The sequence below is a fragment of the Fomitiporia mediterranea genome (genome assembly GCF_000271605.1).
Source record: "Fomitiporia mediterranea MF3/22 unplaced genomic scaffold FOMMEscaffold_14, whole genome shotgun sequence".
Lineage (NCBI taxonomy): Eukaryota > Fungi > Basidiomycota > Agaricomycetes > Hymenochaetales > Hymenochaetaceae > Fomitiporia > Fomitiporia mediterranea.
Window position 1 is genome coordinate 367,824 of NW_006760399.1, and position 16,636 is coordinate 384,459.

The window sequence follows — 16,636 nt, forward strand, 5'->3', positions numbered from 1 at the left end:
TGATCTTCTCTTAGACACTTTACAGAAGTTTCAATATCTTGAATGTTATACTTTACTATGTTACTTAATAGAATAGAAAGATTTCCAGCCTAGTAAATGTATTACAAAAGCCTTTAGAAGGTAGGATCCTCTATAGTAGTAAATGGTTAATCAGTCTTAATAACCCATTCTACAAAGAATTGTTTAAAGGTCACATACTCCTAGAGTACTTATAACAAGGAAAAAGAGACAAAATTAAAAGATAGACATAAGTAAATAATAAAGATCTTACTATTTTCTTGTTCTCTTACTTTTGAAACATTTCTACAATATTATTAGTATTAGGTAAGTTCTTAACAATCTCTCTAAGCTCCTCTTGAGTGAGTACTACTAAGGAAACTACATTAAGTAAGTCTATGTTGATTATGTAAGCAAACATACTTGTTTGATTTGTAATGTCTATCTCTTCAGAAGTAGGCAAGTGTAAAGCTATTACTACTCTAAGGAAATTGTAAAATGAAAACATGTTACTATAACTTTCTAAATACTGTCTAAGACCTGAAAAAAGTAAGATATATATTAGAAAAAGTACTAGTAAACCTACTAGTCTTGCTTCTACACATTACTTGTATTATCTTCAGAATCTTAAAGAGTCTATTAGTATAAGGATAGTAGTACTGGAAATACTTGGTTCTATTCTTAGTATAACTATTAGTATTATAAGAGACTTGTTTATAGAACAACATAATACAGTTTGACACCTAATTAAATATGCAAAGAAAACACACAAAAAAACTTGGATATTAATACAAAAACTTACTTTAGCTTTACTTTAGTTATCTTCATCATTAACAGTAACTGAAGACTTGTCATTTTTCTGCTAAGAGACTACTGTTAATATGCTTTTTGTATTTGTAAGAGGACATCTCTTTGCCTGAAAGACTTGTAATATGTAAATGTATCCAAAAAAGCAGTTTTCTTACCTGTACTATTTTCTTTAGTGTACCTAGTTGTAGAAGAGATTCCTAAGTGTAAAAATGCTTATTGTAAGCTTTAGAATAATAGTATAGAGGGATATATACTTACTTCTTTATCCTTACTTTTATCAGACTTAGAATCCATCTCCTAAACAGATGTATCCTTGTCATCTGTACTCTCTATCAGGACTGAGTAACTAGCAGCACCTAGGTCCTTACTTATTAGATTGTGCTCTAGATTAGGAAATCCCTAATTGCCTTATGTAGAATTACTGTACTTGGAATGTCTCAGATTATCAGACTTCACTATGTAGTATATAAGGTAGATACTTGCTTGATGTCTTAATAAGAGAGAGTACTTAGGGCACTCCTACTACACTTGTTAAAAGGTTATAAGCCTTAGTGCCCATTGAATGCCCCTACACACTTGCTCTCACAGAATGCCTTTGCCTCCTGCCAGACCACCAAGCCCAAGACCTCCCTCTCCCCCCAAACTCATTATGATGTTGTCTACAATACATACCTTTGTTAATACTATAATGAAGGACTCTGATGTTACAAAGTTCTTTGAGGGAACAGAAAAGTTGGCTGGTGTAAAGGGATACAAGATATAGTGCTTGTGCATACACAGTGCACTCACTGCCATGATACTCTTAGATCATCTAGAGCATGATCCCCCTTCCTCTAATGATGCTGGCATACATACAGGCAACATTTTGTATCATTGTATAACAAAAACAATAACTGATACAATTTATACAAACTTCACAACACATACAAGTGTTAGAAGTCTCATGAAGGCACTTTCTGAACAATACAATGTTCAAACAACAATGACACATGCTATAGACATATCTACATTGTTTACAGTAAAAGGGTATGTATTACAGTTTGATAAGATGTTAGACAACATCAAACAAATCTACAGGCAGTTGTCTACACATAATAAAGCCCCTAATAACAATACATACATCTCAGCAATTAATCTCACTACTCCTTGTGAGTATAGATGGGTAGCAACAATGCTAGACAGGCAGATTACTTATTATAATCAACTACCAATAGTTACAGCAGCTCAGAAAGACGTTCTAATGCCAGCTAAGTTGATACACAAATTACAAAACACATATACTGAGTATCATTCTTAGTACTCTCAAACAAAACAAGATACTGAACAAGACAGCCTACAAACAAAAGGCAAAAGTGTAGCTAAAGGCAAAACAAAGCCTTACAATAAAGTTAAATGCTACAACTGTAATAAGTACAGGCATATGTCAAAAGACTGTCAAAATCCTCTAACAAGTAAAACAACAGAAGCTTGAAAGAAAAAGCATAGACAAACAGCTACTACTTCTACTACTACTACTATACTGTCTCAACCTGCACTTAATACAGTAGTATTCATTAGAGACAATAATGAAACAGTATTCATTAAAGACGTTAATAAAACACTAATGCTAGAGTCTGCAATTGTAGAAGCCTCAGTATCAAGTTCTAGCAGCTTACCTGTTCAATCTGCTCTATCTGCTGAATCTAATGTATTTTCAGTATTCAAAGTATAAGAGGAAGGTGTCATACAAGTAGACAACTTCATGAACTCATTTGACAATGTGAAAGAAGTCATTAAGGAGTTCAATTACAATCCAAACGTATGTATCAACACAATACATTATAATGATACTGAACTAATACATTGTATTAATATATTGGACTCTGGTGCAAATGTACACACTACTCTATACTTGTTCTGTCTTACAAACGTTTGGAACTCAACCCTAATAAATGTTACAATTGTAAATAAATCATTATTCACACTTAGTAAAAGTAGAGTAATGACATTTAATGTAAAATTACAAAACAAAGCTAATGAGTATACAAAGGTGAATACGATTTCACTACAAAACGTATACTATCATCCTAATCTGAACTTCACACTTGTTAGTGAAGTACTATTATACAAAGCAGGATATGTTTTAACAAAAACAAACAATGAATGTATTATTTATTCTCCTGCTCATACAAAGATTGGTGAAATACATGTACAAAATAACTTGTATATGATAGTTTCTCATCATAATAAACAATCCATTAATACAATCACTATTGTTGATTTACATTAATGAATGGGTCATGTTAATTTCAATTACTTGTGCAAACTCATACAAGAGTATCCTAAGATTATAAGTCAAAGGATAACAGACAATAAAAATGCACAGTGTACAGATTGTATCAAAGCAAACATACAATACAATGAAATACTAAAAATACAAACAACACCTCTTGCACAATCCTATGGAGATCATCTCCATATTAATATATAGGGACCTGCCCCAGTACAAGCTTATAGTAAGTACGAATATCTTTTTACTATTGTAAATGATGCTACACAATGGGTAACTATACTACCTATGCAGTATAAAAGCAATGCTTTCACTGAATATGTAAAGCATACAACAAAACTCTTTATACAGTACAGTATAAGAGTTAAAACTCTCTAAAGTGATAACAATACAGTGTTCCTAAGTAAAGACTTCACTACATACATTGAAAGTCAAGGAACAATATGTAGATTAACAGTACACAATACACTACAGTAGAACAGAGTTACAGAACGTATGTATAAAACTATCTTTAACAGCATACATATGTGTCTGTTATCTGTAAAATTACCTATGAAATTCTGGGTATATGTAGTACAATATCAAACATTTATTCATAACAGAATACTGAGAGTTACTATTAATTTCACAATACCATATTACAAACAGTATAACAAACATTATCAAATAGATAATATACAAGAATTCAGCACATATTGTATCATACAGAATGAACGAACGTATAAACTACAACCTAGAGGCCAACACACACAATGGCTAGGTTATGATAATGACAGTAAAGGTTACTTAGTGTGCTATGATAATAAAATTACTGTTGAGTGCAACATACAATTCATAGACAAACTAATGTCTAGGATTGAAGGGGAGAATAATCATAATAATGATACATCAAACAACAATGAAACTCTTCCTAATAACAATAATAAAGATAAAGAACCTGTCATACAATACTCTACACAAGAGCAAAGACTGGTTAAACAAACTATAGGTTTAAATTACAAAGATGATATAAACCTAGCTATGTATCTAACAGAATTTAACAAATTCCTCAACAAAGTCTATAACAATCCATTAACATATTACAATACTATAACACATATAGACAAAGAACAATAGATCAAAGCTATGAAGGATGAAATACTGTTGCTTCAACAATGAAACGTGTGGATATATACTATCCCCCCTACAAATACAAATGTAATTGGAACAAAATTTGTCTATAAAATCAAAAGACTGGCTAACAGCCAAATAGACAAATATAAAGCACAATTTGTAGTGTAAGGATATGCTCAAAAGAATGGAATAGACTTCTATTCTAATGACTTATTTGCTCCAGTAACAAAACTATCAACAGTATGATTATTGTTATCTTGGGCAGCATCTAAGAACTACAAAATACATTAGATAGATGTAAAATCTGTATATCTTTACAGAGAATTAAATGAGGACAAACTCATCTATGTAAAACTGCTGCCAGGCAGGCTACTTACAGATATTAAACCTGGACAGGCATTATGCTTAAATAAAGTGTTATACAGATTGAAACAAGCAGGTAGACAATGGTACAAGAAGATTACCAAACTACTGCTTAAGATTGGATTAGAACGAGCTAATTATGATTATGCTGTATTTTACAAGAAACAAAATAATAAAACAATTCTTGTAACATTTATGCATATTGACAATATTACAATTATTGGCAAAACTATCACTATAATAACAGCATTTAAACATGCATTAAGACAACACATTGCATTTACTGACAGTAACAAAATACATTAGTTACTTGGTATTGAAATAAGCTAAGATAGACTATAACAAACAATTAGCTTATAGCAAAAGCATTATATTGAAAGTATAATTAAGCATTACCACTTCAAAAACAAAAAGGCACTACAAATGCCTATTACTCCTGGAATAGATCTATCTAACAATACAAACAATATGTACAATACAAACGAAAGTAATAATGAAACAACACTATACATGAATATGGTAGGATTGTTAAGATATGTTGCAGACTGCACACGGCCAGACATATCCTATATTACTGGGCAATTAGCACACTACTTATAAAAGCCCTAAATGTATCACTACAAAGTAGTGAAACATTGCTTTGTGTATTTAAAATATACAACAAATTGTTGGCTTCAACTTGGAAGCACAAATGCCTTAAAACTACAAGGCTATTGTGATGCAGACAGACGAATGACAGAAGGACATAAAGTAATAAACAGCTATGTCTTTCAATTAGCTAAATCAACCATATCCTGGTCAAGCAAACAGTAAAACCTGGTACCACTATCTGTTTACAAAGTAGAGTTGCAAGTGCTAGCATATGCTACTCAAGAAGCCATTTGGCTCAAACAATTTGCTAAAGAAGTACTGCAGACTGAATTAGTACCCATTATGATTTATTACAATAATCAAGGTGTAATAAAGACTGTAAAGTCTGACAAAATAACATACAACACTTACACTAAACATCTTGATTTACAAAAAGACTTTGTACAATGTTACATTCAAAACAAATACATTAATGTATGCTATGTTCAATCACAGAACCAATTAGCAGACATCCTTACAAAGGCTCTCTATGTCCTACAGATCAAGCATCTAAACAAACTATTAGGCATACAGTCTTAGTTCTTAATTAATGCTTGAAGGGGAGTATTAGATTGCACTCTAGATTAGGAAATCCCCAATTGCCTTATGTAGAATTACTACACTTGGAATGTCTTGGATTATCGGACTTCACTATGTAGTATATAAGGTAGATACTTGCTTGATGTCTCAATAAGAGAGAGTACTTGGGGCACTCCCACTATGCTTGTTAAAATTACTCTTCCTTACTTAAGGTTTCTTTAATGTATTAGCATTCTTACAGAGCTTTACTGACTAGACACACTACTGTTTATTGTTAACAATGTTGTCTGAGTCAACTTCATCCTGTTACTTCTACTTTCTACTATTTGTTGTATCTTCACTCATCCTGTAGTACTAACAATAAGAATTAATAATATACTATACATTCTCAAGTTTGAAAGACTTACTAGTGTATAGGAAGCACTTGAAGGTACTGTTTAGTAAATGTGTAGGAGACTGTGACTATGAAAAAATTCACTCAGTACAATCTAGACATTAAGTATTTGCTTGAAAGTATATATAACCTATCCTATTTCAAGCTACTGTACTAAGATTGATTTGAATAAGTTAGACCTTACAAATATTGTATCAGAAAAATATTACCAGCTACTGTATCCTACCAGATCTAGGGTCTAATTGTCAAGCTGATCACCTTTGTCATTGTACTACTCAAATCTATAATCATATTGTTAGCTTTTTCAAGAGTGGTTAAACTGTTATAGAGCTCTTGTAAGTATTAAGAGACAGTATAGTCTACAAATTTGAGCAAAAAGCTATAAAGACTAAGGTAAGTATAGCTGTGAGATAGATAATTACAGATCTTATAAGGGTATTACTGATGAAAAGATTATCTTAATAAGTACACAGCACATTCTGAAGAAACATATCTATATAGGGAAAAGATACCTAGAAACAATAAGGATTACACTAGACACACATAATCAGTCTCTGAACCAATTACTTATAATATGGCTCACTTAGACAAAAGAAATCCTTATAGACATTTTCATACAATGTTACCTACTTCTTATTAAGCATCTATCTTGTTTAACAGATGATTAATATTACTGAAAGTAGTAGGGGGAAGTAGGACACTAGTGATAGAGTGAGAGACAGTTAGGGGGTGAGAGAAATGCTAACTGTACATATTATTACACATGTAAAGTTTGAGTTTAAGGGCAGGTACAAAGAAGCAACCTATCTATAAAAGGCTGTTGAATTGATCAATGTCAGATTAAATAGGGAGAACTACTGATCTCCTAGGTCTCTTGTGTACTGTGTATATGTTGTATACATTATATATAGGATTTTTTAGAGCAAAGTATACACATATGTGTATAAAAATACACACATATTTTCAGCTCCAAAAGTCATTTACAATATACTGTGTAACTGTATATACTGAAAGTATAACTGTAAATTATACTATAGTGTAGAGCACTATATATAAGTACTAGGAATGAATAAAATCTATTATATTAAGTATAGTCAAACCTTACAATTCTAGAGAGTGAATTATAAGGTGAATCACATATACAGGTTTGACTAGCACACTTGTACATGTGTGATTCACCTTAATATACTAACCCTTAATCTTAAAATTACATAATATAAAATTAAAGAAATAGTTTTTTTTTGTGTATATACATTTGACCATATTAAGAAGGACTTAATATGTGTGTAGTAATGTGTAAGAAGACAACAGAGCTTAGTAGTAGAGAATACAAGGATTTTTACAGAACAGAGGACAGTATGTATACTGTAGTACTCACAAGGAAGAGGCAAATCATCTTATTGTTTTTAGAATTTAGAGGTGAAAAGAAGCTTAGTTTTATTTTTGTAATACATGTACATATTTGGAAATAGATATGAGTAGAGGTGAATTGTAGGGGTGAATTGTAAGGCAAATTGTGTTAAAGTGTGATTCACCTTTCAGTACAATTCACCCCAAATTGCTAGGGTTCTAGGGTCTGTAATTTACTTTGTATGAAAGTAAATTGTACAGGTGAATTACACACTAAATTGTAAGGTTTGACCATACCTATTATAACCTCTAAGGTTACACACATGACTTTAGTTAAGTATATAAAGGGTTATTTGTAAACACTTAGAGATTATCTTTGTACTTGCTCCTGTACTTAGGTCAACCTCTCATTAATCTCAGGTCTTTACCTGTTCTGTGTTCTTAAGTAAGGCTCTAGCCTTTACACTTTTTTTTGAACAACACAAAATTTAGGAATTACCTCTTATTTACTACCTTTTACTTATACTATCAGATTGTTAGCCTCCCTCCTAGCTTCCCCTCTACACATCTACTATCTTCTACACACTTACAGTACACTAAAGTAATACTCTAGTTAATTACAAGCTTTATAAATACAATACTAATATCCTGTTTACTCTTAAGAGCTTATAGGGAATTGTTATCTATCTTTACTATACTACTCTCTCCTAACAGACTCTTACTAGATTAGTCCCTAGATTCTAAGAGAATGTGTTAAGAAGAGTGTATGTAGTTGTACTAGAAGTTATATACATTGTACATTATTGTGAGTCTAGTCAGTTATTTACAATTAAGGTTCTACTACTTAAGAATATACTTTTACTATACTATTTTAAGCAGATTATTTATATTTGTCTCTACTTATACTTCTCCTACTACTTATTACAACCTTAAACTAGAGAACAATCAAACTCAAGCTTCTCAATCCTAAGAACAATACTAGTCCTGAAATTGTATAAGGAGAGTACTATTTAGGTACTGTTACTAAGATCTAAAGTTACTATATAATTACTCTACTAGAACACTATTAAGAAACAAGCTACAAAAGAACCTACTATCCTAGTCCTAAAATTGTGTAAGGAAGTACTATCTTAATACTATTACTAATATCTGAAACTGTAGTATAATTCTCTTTACTCTAATTTGATTTGTTGTATACTTGTTATACTTACTATAATGTGTATCTCTTTATTATTAAAGTGTTTATTAAGACAGTTTATTCCTTACTATACTATCTCTTACTCTATTACTGTTTACTGTTTACTATTATTGTCTACTGTTTACTAAGAGTATAAAGTTCCTTTTCTTTCCTTTCCTGTTTTCTAGAGTATAAATTCCCTCTTCTAGTTATAGACTTAGTTAGAGTATTAAGCTTCTACTAGTATTAATTCTAGTTCTAAACATTTAGAGTCTCTACTATATGTTAATCTTTTAGTTATAAACTTAGTTAGAGTATTAAGCCCTTACTAGTATTAACCTTTTAGGACCTAGTTAGAGTATTAAGCTTCTACTAGTGTCAAACTTCTAAAACCTAGTCTAAGTATTAAGCTCTTACTAGTATTATTTTTAGTTTAGAACATTTAGAGTCTCTACTATATATTAAGTTCTTACTAGTATTAACCTTCTAGAACCTAGTCAGAGTATTAAGCCCTTACTAGTGTCAAACTTCTAGGACCTAGTCTTAGTATTAAGGTCCTACTAGTATTATTTCTAGTTTAGAATGTTTAGAGTCTTTACTATATATTAATTTCCTTTCTTTCTTATTATATTATGTTTAAGAGTATAAAGTCTCTTTCCTGTCCTGTCCTATCCTGTCCTGTCCTGTCCTGTCCTGTCCTGTCCTGTCCTGTCCTGTCCTGTCCTGTCCTGTCCTGTCCTGTCCTGTCCTGTCCTGTCCTGTCCTGTCCTGTCCTGTCCTGTCCTGTCCTGTCCTGTCCTGTTCTATCCCTCTTTGTCCTTCTAGTGTAAACAGACTCTCTATTGTCTTTATACACTCTGTTTTGTTTAACTACTACTAATACTTTTATTACTCTAAAACTAGTATATTAAATTTATTAGTTGTGTCTTCTACCTCCTTCTAGTACTAACACACACCTAAGGATGACTGTTTATATCTTAATCATGTATCTTACAGTAATACTATGTACCTTTACTTACTCTCTTTTACTAACTGTGTATTTTATAACTAATACTCAATCTATTAATTTTACTATTAAATTCCTTACTTAACACTTATTACTTGTACTAGAATGTTAATTTAACAAGACCTTCTCAGTTGTCTTCTCCTTATTTATAGTAGTACTATACCTTCTAGTCATATTACTTTACTTAACTTAGCTTTCTAAACCTGTTAAGTATTATTTATAGTACTCTTATCCTTCTTAGTTCTCTTCTCCTTATTTATAATAGTATTATACTTTCTAGTCAAAATTGTTTTACTTGACTTAACTCTCTACAACTGTTAAGATACACAAAAGTTAAACTCAACAAGTTGTGTGACTCACATGACTGACCTTACATTCCCTTATTAGGTCTCAACAATAATAACAAAACTACTCTTTTATATTATTCAAAATTCAAATTTTGGTTCTACAGAATTATTAAGAATAAGTGTATCTATAATTCTGTAGAGTGAATTTGTAAAATTTTATGTATTAAAAGTTTTATAATAGGTTTAATTTTTTTGACTCAAAATAGCTTACTGTCATTTTCATAAATATTGTCACATGTGTGATTTGTAATTTTTGTCATACTAAGTACACTCAAATACAAAATCTATTATAACTCAACTAATACTTAGCCAAATTATATAATCTAAGTTGTAAAAATTATACTTTTAAAGTGTCTTTCATATCCTAGAAAAAATAAAGTAAAATGAGCAAAATTTGAGTAAGATACAACACAATATGTGAGTTTTCCCTATATTTTATGTATATGAGTTTTCCTGGCCCTAAAACTGATTGTACAATACTATAAACTAGTCTAAATGAAGAATATAACTTTATTGTTAATTTACATATTGAATCCTAACTAGGATACAGAATACACATATAAGTATAATACATATTTAAGTTTGCTAAAATTGAGCATTTTCCCCCAACCTCTTTACACTCAGGGAAAGTTCTTCTAAGTATTATTTATGTTTGTAAATTTATTATAAACAAAATATATTAAATATAAGTACTTTTATAAGTTATAGTAAAGTTATATAAGTTAGAGAAGTACTATTAAAGTAGTATATAGAATAATGACTTTCTACTTTATTTAGACTAGAAATCCATAATAAGTCTATTAAAACTGTTTGAAACTAGTCTAATTTATTTGGAATGAATTTACAAACATGAATAATACTCAGAAGAACTTTCCCTGAGTGTAGAGAGGTTAGGGGAAAATGCTCAATTTTAGCAAACTTAAATATGTATTATACTTATATGTGTATTCTGTATCCTAGTTAGGATTCAATATGTAAATTAACAATAAAGTTATATTCTTTATTTAGACTAGCTTATAGTATTGTGCAATCAGTTTTAGGGCCAGGAAAACTCATATATATAAAATATAAGGAAAACTCACATATTGTGTTGTATCTTACTCAAATTTTGCTCATTTTACTTTATTTTTTCTGGAATATAAAAGACACTTTAAAAGTATAATTTTTACAACTTAGATCATGTAATTTGGTTAAGTATTAGTTGAGTTATAATAGATTTTGTATTTGAGTGTACTTAGTATAACAAAAATCACAAATCACACATATGACAATATTTATGAAAACAACAGTAAATCTTTATTTACAGGCAGTTAGCATTAAAAAAAATTTGAGAAATTCTGAGTAACAATTTTAGCTACCCTTAACTATAAACATGTGATACAAAATTACTATATATGGAAAGATTAGTAATATTATAAATTGTGCATATGTGTACTATGTCAACTATTTGAATGAGCCCTAGTCCTTCCAAATCACTATACTATGCCTGTTAAAGAAGAAGAAGAGTTAGGTTAGGAATCTAAGAAGTAGAAGATACACTATAAGTAAAAAACACTTTATATTTAAATTAATACTTACTAATGTTACTATTCTATAAGTAGAGGTTGTAACTAATAACATAAGAGATGAGGAGAACAAGGTGTCAAGCTCTGAAGACACTCTGTTAGTATAGAGTATATAGTTCTATAATAGTAATAAAGAAACAAACCTTAACTTTATAAGTATCTTAAGTGAATCTAGTGTACAAACATTCCTTAACATACTTTCTAAAGGCTTAGAAAGATAGACAATGTCTTTGAAGGAGTAAGCTTAACCTATCTAATACAAAAAGATTAGCCTTCTAAGTTAAAAACTAAGTCAAACTGTCTAAAATCAGAAAGTAAAAGTAAAAAGACAAGAAACCTAACTTTATAGTTAGGGATTTGTAAATATTAGGAGTTTTTTTCAGTCACAAACACTGTCAGTAGTTACAGAGTAAGGGCCTTCAGCAATCCTAGCCTCTATCATTGAGAATTCAATTCTTAATGAGTAGAGTATAATACATTCAGGAAAGTATATGTATTAATACTATTAAGAGAGAATTAACAAAGTAGCTAAGGAAAGTAAAGGTCTAAAGAAACAGTCTTAACAAATGTACTACCTCTATGTTAACAGTATTACTCCTTAGATCAACAAGACAAATCTTACAGACTTCTTTAATACAAAGATAAAAGAAAGTAATAGTATTAGTAGTTCTAGTAAAGTAGTCCTTACTATGTAGTATAATTACAAAAGGAGACAAGCCTATATAAAGGTCTGTTGTGTTCTATTTCTAATCCATCTTATAAATAGCAACTCATACTGCCCTTCTTGTTAAACAGTTCTGTAGTGTAGAGAATACAATAGTAGTTATAGTATTTAATAGAATAATATTCCTTAACATAACCCTTACAATTCATTATTCATTTAAACATAAGAATAAGGAGTTGTTTACTCCTTCTAACATTCACATCCCTAGTATTGTTTCTACAAATGTTCCTGACTCTGTAAACAAACTTTTAGTGTATAGTATCTCTATTTAGATAGCTGAAGAAGTTCAGAAGATACTAGAGAGATTTTGTAAGCTGAAGGTATTTAATCTTATAGTAGAGAATACAAACATATTGTCTAAGGTTCTTATCCTACATTCACTATGTAAACAACCCTCTGACTCTCTTTATTTAGACAGGGTTTTGTATTCCTTAAATATACTAACTTAGAGGTTACTAACATAGTATGCTAGAGACTAAACAGTATAGAGCTGAGTAATTAACACTTTATTGTTTAACATACTTCTATTAGTACTAAGTCTGTATAACCTAGTATACTTAATCTCCTATACAAACAGCTCCTTAAAATACTATAACTAAGCCTTCCTACTAGTAATTGGTCTAACTTGTCTACATACACCTTACTAGTGTAAGACAAGGTAATAGTAGAGAACTCTGTAAACAACTAGGAATACAATAACATAAATACTATAGAGTATTCACCTACTACTTGTTTTATTATTACTACACTCTATAGTAATAAAATGGAAGGACTCACCTTAGGACTGTATTATACAATAAATTAACTATACAGTAATAGAGTAGTTGATACTATACTAGAGAGTTTCTACAATATTACAAGGGCCTTCTTTTACCTTCCTACACAGGACAAGCATTTCTAGAACCTTACTATATTATTACAGAAGCTAGAAGAGGAAGAAGAGGAGGTAGAAGGGTAGGAAGAAAGTATAGTCTACTAGTACCAGACTGTACAATCTAACCCAAATCTCTAACAGACTATAGTAACTTCTTAACCTATAATTTAACAGATTGTACAGTCTTACTTACAGACTGTACTACTTTAGCCTATAATTTAACAGATTGTACAATCACAATTCTGTACACTAAAACATAATAACCTGACACTTTATAATACAATATAGTAGCTACTGTATCTGTCAAAAGACAAGAGCTTAGATCTATTATTTCAAGAGTGTATTTCTACTATACTTGTTTTTTTAAACCTGTACACATAATCTGAGAATGTAGGGTAGATTAAAGTATTAGAAATGGCTGTATTAGTATTAGCAAACTATAAACCTTACCTTGTATGTTTAGTCTAGAAATGAGTTTGAGAGCACTTTAAAGACTAGAAAGTTTTGTCTGTCAATCTGTATAGAACCTAGAAGACATTAATTATACATAATAAGGACTTTACAAATAGTATTCACCTTTATCTCTAAAGTCTTAACAAGAAATACTTTAGACCTAAGGATGTACTTGAATACTTAAACCAACCTAACATATTGAGTCAGTTAGAGAGATTTAAGCCAGTTTCTCTCAGAACTGCTCAAAATTAGCTTAATACAATATATTACTAGTATAACAGAGTACTTACAAGAATGTATATTAATAGTTATGAAAGAGAAGATGTAGTAGAATACTAGTAGAATGTTTTTTTGCCTCTTTAGGCTACTCTTGAGCAGAACATGTATAATGAATCAAATTACTGTATTATATTAGTTACTCACAATAAGTTGACTTTTTATACAAATGACTAAAGAACTACTATATAGAGTTACAAGTCTAGTACTTGTTACAGTTCTCTACTCTCATACCTTTAGTTCTGAGGGTTCTACACCCTTCTATACTGGAACTCAGGACTTCTGTCCCTCAGGGGTACTGTCTATAGACTATATGTATACTAACTCTTACTACTACCCTTCCTTACTTTATCATTCTATTCCTTTGACCACCCCTTCATTCTTTGTTCATTCTATAGTCTCTTACCCTTTGTCCATCCCTTCATTCTTTGTACCTTTATCTTTGACATTTCTTTCTTTCATTCTTCATAGCTTATCATTCTTAAGTAGCTCATACTCTCTGAGTACTCTTGTGTAGTTTAGTATATATAGGTATACAAGATTAGACTAGTCCTGTAGTCTTGATCTTGTCTACTCCAGGTAGTCCTGTACTCTTAGGCTCACTCTATATACTCTACTCTTGTCTCACTCTCTCTCTCTGCCTGTTCTACAAGTTCCAACTATGTTCTAGTACTTACATTCTGTATTTCTGTTGTGTAGAATAGTTGTAGCCTAGGTCCCCTTACTGAGCCTTCAGGTCCCCTCTATACTGTTGCTAACATCAGATCAAGACTACCCATTACCACCCTACAACTCTCCTACATTTTGAGCATTAGTACTTACTATTGTGTTAATCTCTTTTCTTTGTCCTAACCCTTTTACATTTTTAAATTTTAAACTTTCTAAACTCTTTTAAACTTTTGCCACCCTTCTTCTATTCATTACCCCTTTTAGTTTAGTACTGATTCCTTTGTAGTGTAAACATGGACCCTCCTACACTAACTGCTACCCCTACTGTTCTGCCAGATTAGTAGTTACAAGCAGAACTAGCTCAATATGTGTAGACCTCTATTTAAGAGGCCTTTACTAACCATATACCCTCAGCCCCTTTAGAACCTGTTCCAATTGTTCTGGAAGTCACAACTTGTTCTAGAAAGAAAGTGTATGTAGCCTACTCTTTAGACTTTAATAAGTAGTACTTTAAGGACTTCTAGTACTAAGTCAAACTATATGTGGCTGCTACTTTGACTGATCTATTCTCAGATCTTGATTACATCCTATTTGTCCTCTCCTTCATGAAGGAAGGCAACACAGCCACCTGAGCCTAGAACTGGATTGAAGACTATCAGATTGGAAGCCTGATCTGACTTTAGAACAATGAGTTATATTCAGAATTTATAGGGTAGCTCTATACTTCCTTCATTAATCTGAATAAGAAGTGTAATGTGTAGAACAAGCTTGTGTCTCTGTGACAGGGCAAACATTCTACTAATGCCTTCTTTCAGGAGTTTGATATCCTAGTCTAGAAGGTAGGATTCATACTCAGGTTTAATAATGTCCTTATTAGAATGCTTGAAAAAGCTCTTCACCTAGAACTAGTTAATAAGATTCTTAGAATAATACTAGAACTGGTTACTTATACTGAGTAGAAGATGTGCACCATTTCCTTTGACTAAGCTGTAACCTAAATGTATTAAGTCTGTACAGAACACTTACACATGTGTCTGGCTCTGACAGTTCTGAGCCCTTAGATCAATCTGCCTGTAATTCATAATTAATCTGTTCTAATAGACATTAGAGAAGCCTAAAAGTGAGAAGCATACTTTGCCTGTAGAAAGTCAGAGCACTAAATTAAGGACTGTTTACAGAAGTAATAGTACATCTGTCAGGTCATTAGAGTAATAATGAGTAACAAGTAGGATTTGTAGTAAGAAGCCTTTTCTACAAATCCAGAAGCTACCTTAGAACTCCTAAACCCTGACTACATACTCTAGGATTTTGTAAAGGCCTAATAGTAAATACAGTACTAAAGGGCTATGACTCAGATTTTTTAATAGCTACTTTTGATTCAATAGACACTGTAGGATTAAAAGTAAATAAAGTAGAAAAAGCAGAAAAAGTAGAAAAAATAAATCAACAAAATTATTTATTAGAAAGAAAAAAGTCAAAAACAAAAGTAGATAGTTCTCCTATTTCTCCTGATTCTTTTGATTCTTCTCTTTACACTTCATCTGAGTCTAAATCTGTATAATCTAACTTACTACTTTAGTGTTCTAAGATCTTAGAACATTCAGAACACTACCTAGCCCTGTTTACTACTTAGTAGTTTGTCTATAGTATCAAGCAGGGATAGTCTCAACTGAGTTTACAGCTGAGAACATAAGTCTGTCCTTGTTAAAAGAGAGAGGTTAATAAGGAAATGTTAGTACATATACTTACTCTCTTAGACAATAAGACTGTATAAGCTGTACATTCCTTTTAGAACAAGTAGTAGTTCATCTGAGAATGTTCTAAGTATTAGCTCCAGGTTCTTATCCTCTTGACTCCCTTCTCAGGATCCCCTCAGATCCAAACAATGGCTCTGGTAGACAGTAGATACACTAGTTTGTGTATTAATAAGGCTTTCATACAGGAACACTACCTCCCTACTTAATGTGTTCCACTTCTAATCCTAGTATATAATATAGACAGAACTCTGAACCAGAATAGTCAGATTACTAAGTTTGTCCAACTACAGATGACTATTTTAGGATTATGAGGAAAGTATTA